Source organism: Mus pahari, chromosome 17 (genome assembly GCF_900095145.1).
Source record: "Mus pahari chromosome 17, PAHARI_EIJ_v1.1, whole genome shotgun sequence".
In the NCBI taxonomy this organism is placed as follows: Eukaryota; Metazoa; Chordata; class Mammalia; order Rodentia; family Muridae; genus Mus; species Mus pahari.
This window is the reverse complement of record NC_034606.1, coordinates 46,342,114-46,351,132: the sequence shown is the minus strand read 5'-3', so window position 1 is coordinate 46,351,132 and position 9,019 is coordinate 46,342,114. Positions and strand designations below refer to the sequence as shown.

At 47.4% G+C, this 9,019-nt stretch overlaps 1 long non-coding RNA gene across 1 annotated transcript; it reads left to right on the top strand.

The window, feature by feature from the left end:
- The first annotated feature begins 1,788 nt into the window (after positions 1 to 1,788).
- Positions 1,789 to 6,504, top strand: LOC110335301. The gene is made up of 2 exons (XR_002381154.1): positions 1,789 to 2,085; positions 5,829 to 6,504. It is a non-coding gene; the product is annotated as an uncharacterized LOC110335301 (long non-coding RNA).
- The last annotated feature ends 2,515 nt before the right edge of the window (positions 6,505 to 9,019 follow it).

Sequence of the window (9,019 nt, the reverse complement as noted above, 5' to 3'; positions counted from 1 at the left end):
AAACTGTGGCATGCATCCACCTACCCATGCTTACACATATACAATAAACAAAGTGTAGCCAGATGGTAGTGGTGGTAGCCTTTCATCTCAGCACTCTGAAGGCAGATGCAAGTAGATCTCTGTGAATTTGAAGCCATCCTGGTCTACAAAGTGAGTTCTAGGACAGTCAGGGCTATACTGAGAAACCTTGTCTCAATACCCCTCCCCCCCCCAAAAAAAAACCCCACTAATTCTGGGTGATTAGTGCTAGAACTGAGTTTGGTTGAACCCAGTGGCCTGTGGACCAGTTGCTGGTCTTCTTCCCAGACCCTTGAGGCTTTTAGCTGACTCTGCAGCTTGTTGTGTGATCTCAAGCCAGGCCTGGCTCCAGGACCAGGGCTTCTGCCTCTGGCCTCTGGAAAGCGAGTTTCTACACCTTCCACACCTATTGGTGCGAAAATGTGCACCTGGGAGGGTGAAGCCCAGGGTTTTCCTGGAATCTGTACCACAATAAAATCACAGATACCTCCCTGGGCAAAGTCTTTGTGGGAATTGCTCACAAACCCTTGCTCTTCCCAGCATGCACCTTTGCTCCATTCTGTTTTCCTTGCACACTGTCCCTGAACTCTCATCTCTACTTGGGGAGACCCAACCTGGGAGCACAGCTGTTGGCTCACGTGCCTACCGCCCTCCACTCCACTTAGGCTGCAGAAGTGCCCTGCTCCTTTGGGATCTGCCACACACCACCCACCCAGAAAGGAGCAGGACAGATGGCTCAGTGGATTGAGAACCTGACTTTGAATCCCCAGTCTGTACATAAATCTGGCTTAGCCGTATCCATCTGTAGTCCCAGTGTTCCTGGGTGAAGCCGGAAGCAGAGACGGGAAATTTGAGCCTGATATACATAGCGGCAACACAGCAAGAGGCACCATTCAAACAAATTGGAACGTATGGACTGATAGCCAAGGTTGTCCTCTGACCTCTGACCTCTAAACACATAAACATGTGTCCTAGCACTCACACGTGTAAATGGATGCATACGTACAAAGGTAAAAAAAAGAGTACCCACATCTCGTGAATATGCATATCCCACATACACCCCACATATATGCATACCACATTCCACATTCACATAACATATATTGTACTAGATACAGAGATCACATACACTGTCCGTACAACACATAATGTACATCATACACAAGACACACATCGCACACAGACACCATACATCTCTCACCACATAAACTGCACACCATGCACACATATCGGGGTCCATGAAATGGTCCAGTGTACTGAACATGGGACCTATACTAGCCCATGAGCAGGTCCCATTTCCCTGAGGCTGTGCTTCGGTGGAACTAGGAAGGCACATAACTCAAAACGGAAATCCAGCTCTAATTCCTGCACCCAGTGAATTAGGGTCCTTGGTGACAGCGAACTCAAGGTCAGCCTGGACCGCATAAGACCCTGTCTCAAAACAAAATAATATTACGTGCCTTGTAGGGATTAACGAACTTGAACACAATGTTTATTCAGCGTTCGGAGCTGTCCCTGGCACACACTCAACAAATGTTTGTCATAACTGCTGATCCCTTCCAAGAACTTGATGAGACTATGTGTTCCTTTCTGGAACTCAGAAGAATATGAACGGGGTGGGGGTGGGGAATACAGCAGGAGGGGAGAAGCGCTTCCTTTTTTAACCGTGAGAGGGGAGGTGCGGGGGTTGGGGGGGGGGGGAGACAGTAAACAATTCCCAGAAAAGGAAGAAGGCTTCGCAGACAGAAACAATCAGTGTCCACTTCTAGGGATGAGTGTTCACGTTCCCAGCCAACCGCTCTGTACCAAGTGTCTGTACTGCTCAAGGTACTGTGTGTCAGCTGGAAGGTGGGGGTTGGGAGGGAGGCACGGAGAAAGCAGCTTCTCTAACCACAGCTTACAATGGAGAGACAGGGCAATAACTCACAAGAGAAACCTGAGACACACGGCACAGCGAGATTAATCATCTACACTGATACAGCTAGGATGTTTCACAATGGATCCAGAGATGATGAATTCATCTGAGGTCAAGATGCTGGGAAGGGTGCCAGTGAGAGTCCCCCACAGGTAATGGCATTTCCTGACAACTTGAGTCCGGTTCCATGAGCAAACACGGTGGAAGGAGAGGATCAGCTCTTGCAAATTGTCTTCTGACTGCTATGAGCCGCATAGGATTTGTGTGCTCGTACTTACCTCGCACATTCATATGGATGTACAGGTTGCATTGCACATGTGTGTGGAAGCTAGCAGCTGATGTGTCTTCTTCAATCCCTTTCCATGCTATATATTGAGCTATAGCCTCTCCTGTGACCCCAGAGCTTCCTGATTCCTAGTCTAAGCTAGCAAGATTGCTCTGGGGATCCCGTTCCGGCTCCTTAGCACTGGAATTACGGACAGGCTGCCACATTCTTCTAGCATTTATGTGGTGCTGGGGACCACATCCCCAGCCCCTGCCATCTAGATAATTTTATTAACATTTATTTATTGGTGAGAGAAGGCATGCATTTGTAGCGTATGCCCCAGCGCATGCGTCGAGGCTACAGGAAACTGCAGGATGCTAATTCTCCGCTACCCTCTGTGTTCCTGGGATGGAACTCAGTTGTCAAGCAAGGTGACAAGTGCCTTTACACAGTGACACTGCCTAGAAGCTTGGTTTCTAGGAGGCAACGCTACCGGGAGGTACTTAAGCTTTAGGCATGAGACCTAATGAGGACTTGTATCACCAGGGCTTGGCCTTGCCATGGTATTCCTGTGTCTCTATCTTGGCTTTCCCATCACCATGAGGTGAACAGTCCACACCTATATTCTCTCTCCTTACAGTGACTGTGGCTGCAACCCTGAGCTAAAACAAACCTTTCCTTCAATTAAGTTGATTATTTTCCAGTGCTTTGTCACAGCAACAGAAACCCAGAATTTTAAGTAGATCTATTGTCTTAGTCAGGGTTTCTATTCCTGCACAAAGGATCATGACCAAGAAGCAAGTTGGGGAGGAAAGGGTTTATTCAGCTTACACTTCCACATTGTTGTTCATCACCAAAGGAAGTCAGGACTGGAACTAGAGCAGGTCAGGAAGCAGGAGCTGATGCAGAGGCCATGGAGGGATGTTACTTACTGGCTTGCTTCCTCTGCCTTGCTCAGCTTGCTTTCTTATAGAACTCAAGGCTACCAGCCCAGGGATGGTACCATCCACAGTAGGCCCTCCCACCCTTGATCACTAACTGAGAAAATGCCTTACAGCTGGATCTCATGTGAAAACTCCATCTTGTGTCAAGTTGACACACAAAACCAGCCAGTATATCTATAAAGGTGAAAGTTGACAACTAGTTTAGTAACTTTTCATATTATATAAAACAGAAAGAAAACATGTCTGAGCAGGGCTCTAGCTCCAAGGCCGAACACTTGCCTAGCATGCACGAGGCTCTGGGTATGAGTCTCCAGCATTACAAAAAGAAGGGCAACTATCCTGTACTGTGACTCTGAGTCAGCCCTTCAGCCACTGGACGTTGGCTTCTGCACTAAGAATCTTAGATAAGATAAATGTTAGAAAAGCATGCAGGGGCAAGATGACGAAGCTTCTGGCCTCCTCTTCTCCAGTGTGACTTAGAGGAATACTTAGCTCTGCACAGGAGAATAAAAGAGTGTCTTCTTTGGTATGAACAGATCTCCTGTTGTGTTGAGTTGTGGCTACTCTCTAGGTTGACCAGAAGAGAGATTAGGAGGTCCTGGAAGTGGAAAGAAACAGGAAGTAAAAAAAAAAAAAAAGGACTCAGGTCTATCCAGTGGTCATGGCTCAGAAGCAGGGCAGTCAGCTGGACCTGGGAGGTGACGACAGGGAGAACATCCCCACTGCAGGCTTCAACTGGTCTGCAACTCAACTCAAGACCTACCAGCTAGCTCCCATCCTTCCTCGGGGTCCCTCATGCCTCCTCCTTCTCTCAGGCGTGAACGAGTGCTGGATGCCTGAGGTTATCTGTGCAGAAGCAGGAGCTTCAGGGAGAGTCAGTGACACCACAGAGGTCACTTGAACCAGGTCCAAGGGGGACACAGGGACCTGGCCATGAACATCCCAGGGACTGACCTACTTGCAACCCTTCTCCCAAGCTGGAAGCTTACATTAGTGTAGTCAACCTAAATAAAAACCAGAGAAATCTCTACGCATTAGGTTATGGTGGATTGGATATGCTGGTATACACCTTTAGTCCCAGCACTCAGGAGGCAGAGGCAGGAGGATTTCTGTGAGTTCAAGACCAGGCTGGTCTACATAGTGAGTTTCAGCCTAGCCAGGGCTACATAGTGAGACCCTGTCTCAAAGAACACCCCCCTAAAAAAAAAAAAAGTGAGTGAGTGCAGGTGCACATATATGCCACCATGCACATGTGGAAATCAGAGGACAACTTTTTGGGGTCATTTCTCTCCTTCCACTGTGGGGATTGAACTCAGGTTGTCAGACCTGTGTGACAAGCACTTTGGTCCACTGAGTCATCGGACCTGCCCTCTCTCATCCTTTAATAAGGACTCTTACTCTTCTTCATACCCTGGGATGACCACCATTCATCTTCCCCTCTCAGGAGGCAGCATTGAAGACAAACGAGAGGCTTACCCATCCCATCTCTGACCATTTGGAAGTTCTGCCCCCTTCTGACCTTTGAGAGTGAGGGCTGGGTGGGCCCTTGGGAAAACCACCACCACCACTCTTTAGCTGTTTTGCCTTTCCTCACCTCCTCAACTCATTGGATCCATTGAACTTAACTGCTGATCGCAAGCTCTGAAGGGTGTCCTAGTTGCTGACCCCACTCCTGATACCAATTTCTGTCTTAGTCACTGCTCTATTGCTGTGAAGAGATACCACCCACTCACAACCAAGGCAACTTTTAAGAAAGAAAGCATTTAATTGGGGGCTGGCTTATAGTTCCAGGGGTTTAGTCCATTATCATCATGTCATCATGGCAGGAAGTATGGCAGCAGGGAGTATGGTGGCATGCAATCATGGTGCTGAGGAAGTAGCTGAGAGCTACATCCTAATCAGTAGGCGGGGGGGGGGGAGAGACAGAGACAGAGACAGAGACAGAGACAGACAGACAGACACTGGGCCTGATGTGGGCTTTTAAAATCTCAGATCCCACTCCTAGTGACATACTTCCTCCATTAAGGCCACACCTACTCCAACAAGGCTACATTCCTTAATTCTTCTCAAATAGCCATTTGTGTAAGGGCTGTATAGGTGTACATATGTGTGCAATGTGTGAGTTGCGTGTGTAAGTATGTGTGAAGGCTGAAAATCTATTTTCTTATCTTCAAAACGAACCATCCCCTTTGTTCTTTGAGACAATGTCTCCCACTGGGACCTGGGCTGCTCCTTTAGGCTCAGCTGGCCAAGCAGTAAGACCCAGGAACCTGTCTGCCCCATGTCTGCAGGATTATAAACGCGCATAGTCACACCCAGCTTTTTACATGAGTACTGGAGTTCAAACTCGGGTTTTTATGCTAACTGAACTATCTCCCTGTACCCTAAAATTAAAAAAAAAAAAGTATGTTTATCCGTTTGTGTGTGTGCATGTATCTCAGAGGCCACTTGTATGCCATGAGAGACACATGTTAGGGTCAGGGGATAACTTGCAGGAAGATTCTCTCTTTCCACCATGTGAACTGCCCAAGAGTGAATTCAGGTCATCAACCTTGATGAGAAAGCACCTTTAACCCTTCTGAGTCATCTGGAAGACACTACTCAATTTTGTAAGAAGGGCAAGAATTTCATTAAACTGCAGAAGAGAAAACTTAGATTGTTTTTTTTTAATCTATTTTTTTCCTAGTAGCAAAGCATCTAGAAACCAATTATTACTAATTTGAGTTGAGTAAAATATCATTCTAACAATAACAAAAGAACAACCCAATTTAAAAAATGGACAAAGGGCTTAAAGACAATTCTCTAAAGAATCTATACAAATGAAGACTGAACTGATGAAAATATGGTTCCACCTCACTAATAATGAGGCAGCAAAGACCGATTTGCACCTATTTGAATAGGTTTCATTTAAGAAAAGGAGAAGAGAGGAAGAAGAGAAAAGACAAAGCAGGTGTAAGGGTGTAGAGAACTGGATCCCCTGTGTGTTGCTGATGAGAATCAAAGACGATGCTGCTGCTGTAGGGAGCAGTTTGGCAGGTCTTCAAGACCTTAAACATAGAACTGCTATAAGATCCCTCCGTTTCACCTCTGGCTGTATACCTAAGGAAACCAAAAGCCCAGACTCCAACAGTTAACCCAGCTACATTATCAAACGATGATGACATCCGAGCACCCATCAGTCGCTGTAAGCAAGCACAGCGTGGTAAGGCCATACACAGCAATACCAATGGACTTTAAAGACTTCCCGTGAAGAGTAATAATCCAGTTGCAAATTGTGAACAAATGGCATTTGTAGAGGCTGCCTTGAAGAGTTGGATTCCTAGAAAATAGAATGGTGACCACCAAGAGCTGGAGGCAGGGGAGAGTGTTGCGTTCATATTCATTTTTCGTGACTGCATGTGTGTAGAAAGCACCTTTATTCAGTAAGCCACCTCGACAGTTCCACCATGTTCTTGGAGGCAGAGTCTCTCTTACACACACACACACACACACACACACACACACACACACACATGAATAATGCATAAGTGTAAAAGCATAAAGATAAAGACGCAGAAACATGAATGTCTCCTAAGGGGTAGCACTAAGTTTGTCCCCTGACTTCTATTTGCACCCAGATACACACATGCAGTCACGCAAAATGGTCCCAGAACCCACGGTAGAATGAGAGAACCAACTACCGAACATTGTCCTCAGACTTCAACACACGTACACACATGGACTCACACACATACATAAAATAATAAAAAGATAACTGGTAGCCCTGTTGCGTGGGGGCTCTTGCCGCTGAAGGTCCCTGTGCAGAGGGCCTTCCGGGTGGTCTTTTGTACCCGTGAGCTACTGTGAGATCTTAAGCTTGGCTGTGGTCTTTCTCTACCACAGAGAATTTTAGGAGTGCCGTTCTCACAATGGAGAGATGCTTCCTGGGGAGAGTTACAGAAGCAATGTAGAAAGCTCCCTACATTCTGGAAGATTACTTGGTGAGGTCCCTGAGACAGACTAGCTGTGGGGTGTGAGGAGGGAAAGAAACAAGGAGATCAGCTGCACAGTCTTCACGCTTCTCCAACTGTCTGCATCTTTCAATGCCCACCCCAACTGTGGCTTGCCAGGTCCTCAGTTAAAGAAGAGAATAAAGTTGCACTTATCCACTCCATGAGCCCTAGACAGACTTCCTCAGAATCCTCCATTCCTACTGACAGCGTCAGCAAGCTGTCCTGTGGCCTAATCCTGGCTTTAGCCCACTGCACAAGCTTTTCCCTCCTCCTCCTCCTCCTCCTCCTCCTTTTCACCTTGTCCTCTTTTCTTTTCTTTCTTTCTTTCTTTTTTTTTCTTTTCGAGACGGGGTTTCTCTGTATAGCCCTGGCTGTCCTGGAACTCACTTTGTGGACCAAGCTGGCCTCGAACTCAAAAATCCGCCTGCCTCTGCCTCCCAAGTGCTGGGATTAAAGGCGTGTGCCACCACTGCCCAGCTGTCCTTCTTTTCTTTTTTTTTTTTTTTTAAATATTTATTTTTTATTATATCTAAGTACACTGTAGCTGTCTTCAGATGCATCAGAAGAGGGTGTCAGATCTCATTACGGATGGTTGTGAGCCACCATGTGGTTGCTGGGATTTGAACTCAGGATCTTTAGAAGAGCAGTCAGTACTCTTAACCACTGAGCTATCTCTCCAACCCTGTCCTTCTTTTCATACACAGTCTTATTATTGTAGCCCAGGCTGACCTCTCCTGCCTCAGCCTCCTGAACGCTGGGATTCTGGGTGATTGCTACCACACCTGGCTGCCTGTGTTTACTCTTACCCGATGACATTTCAGTTGCCCAGGCTACTGATGAAGTCAGGAAGCTAAGCGCTGGTGGCAGTCACCACACTCCCAATGAGAGAGTTTCCCATCCCGCTCCGCTCAGCCTTCCTGACACCCTCCTCTGTGTTGTCCCCATCTCCTGGCTACCGGCTCCTGTTTACATCTTCACCCACTCACTCTCACAGCTCCCCATACTTTGTTTCCATTTCAGTCTCTTCCCCCTTCCTTGGAGCCTCTGAGGTCGCTACCCTTGTTAGCTATTGGCTTGGTCACACGTATTCCTAGGAGAGGCCATCTCGTCTGGTTCCCAGTTTCAGTGGAGGGCTGTGGGTGTGAAAATCATGGGAAACCTCTTCATAAACAGGCTGGATAAAGGAAAGCCTCCTCCTGCACTAGTGGTAGTAACTGTTCCTCCTTAGTTTACCTTAAGGCTCGATAAGACTCATAGCCCAGGGTGGCCTGGTACTCTTTTTTTTTTTTTTTTTAAATATAATACTTTTCATTCTTTGACAATTTCATACATGTAAGCAATGCACCTTGATCATATGTACCCCCAATCCCCCCTCACCCCCCCCAGGCGCCCCAAGCAGCATGCCCCCCTCCCTTCTTCAGGTCCACTCCTTTTGTGTTGTTAATAACCCTCAGAGTCTGATTAATACTGCCTGTTGGAATGTTGCCGCATCTTGTGAACTTGATCTTTTGCAGTTGTCACAGCTGCAGTGAGTTCTTGGGTATGATGACCGAGTCATGCACCAAGGACAGCATTTTTCTGTGCTCCTCCCACTGCTCCTCCCTGTGCTCCTCTCTGTGCTCCTCCCAGTGCTCCTCCCTGTCCTCCAGCTCTTACTTTTCTTTCCACCCCCTCTTCACAGTCGAACGCCTTTATTCTCTAAACTTTATTATTATCATGGAGAGGGGTGCGTGGGTGTGGCGTGTCAAGGCGAGCTTTGTGGAGTCAGCTCTCTCCTCTCCTGTTGACCTGTGTGGGTTCCAGGCCCCTGGACCTGTGCTCTCTTTCTCTCAGTCTTCCCGCTTCAGCCTCCCTGGTGCTGGGGTTACACCCAGGCGCCACCATA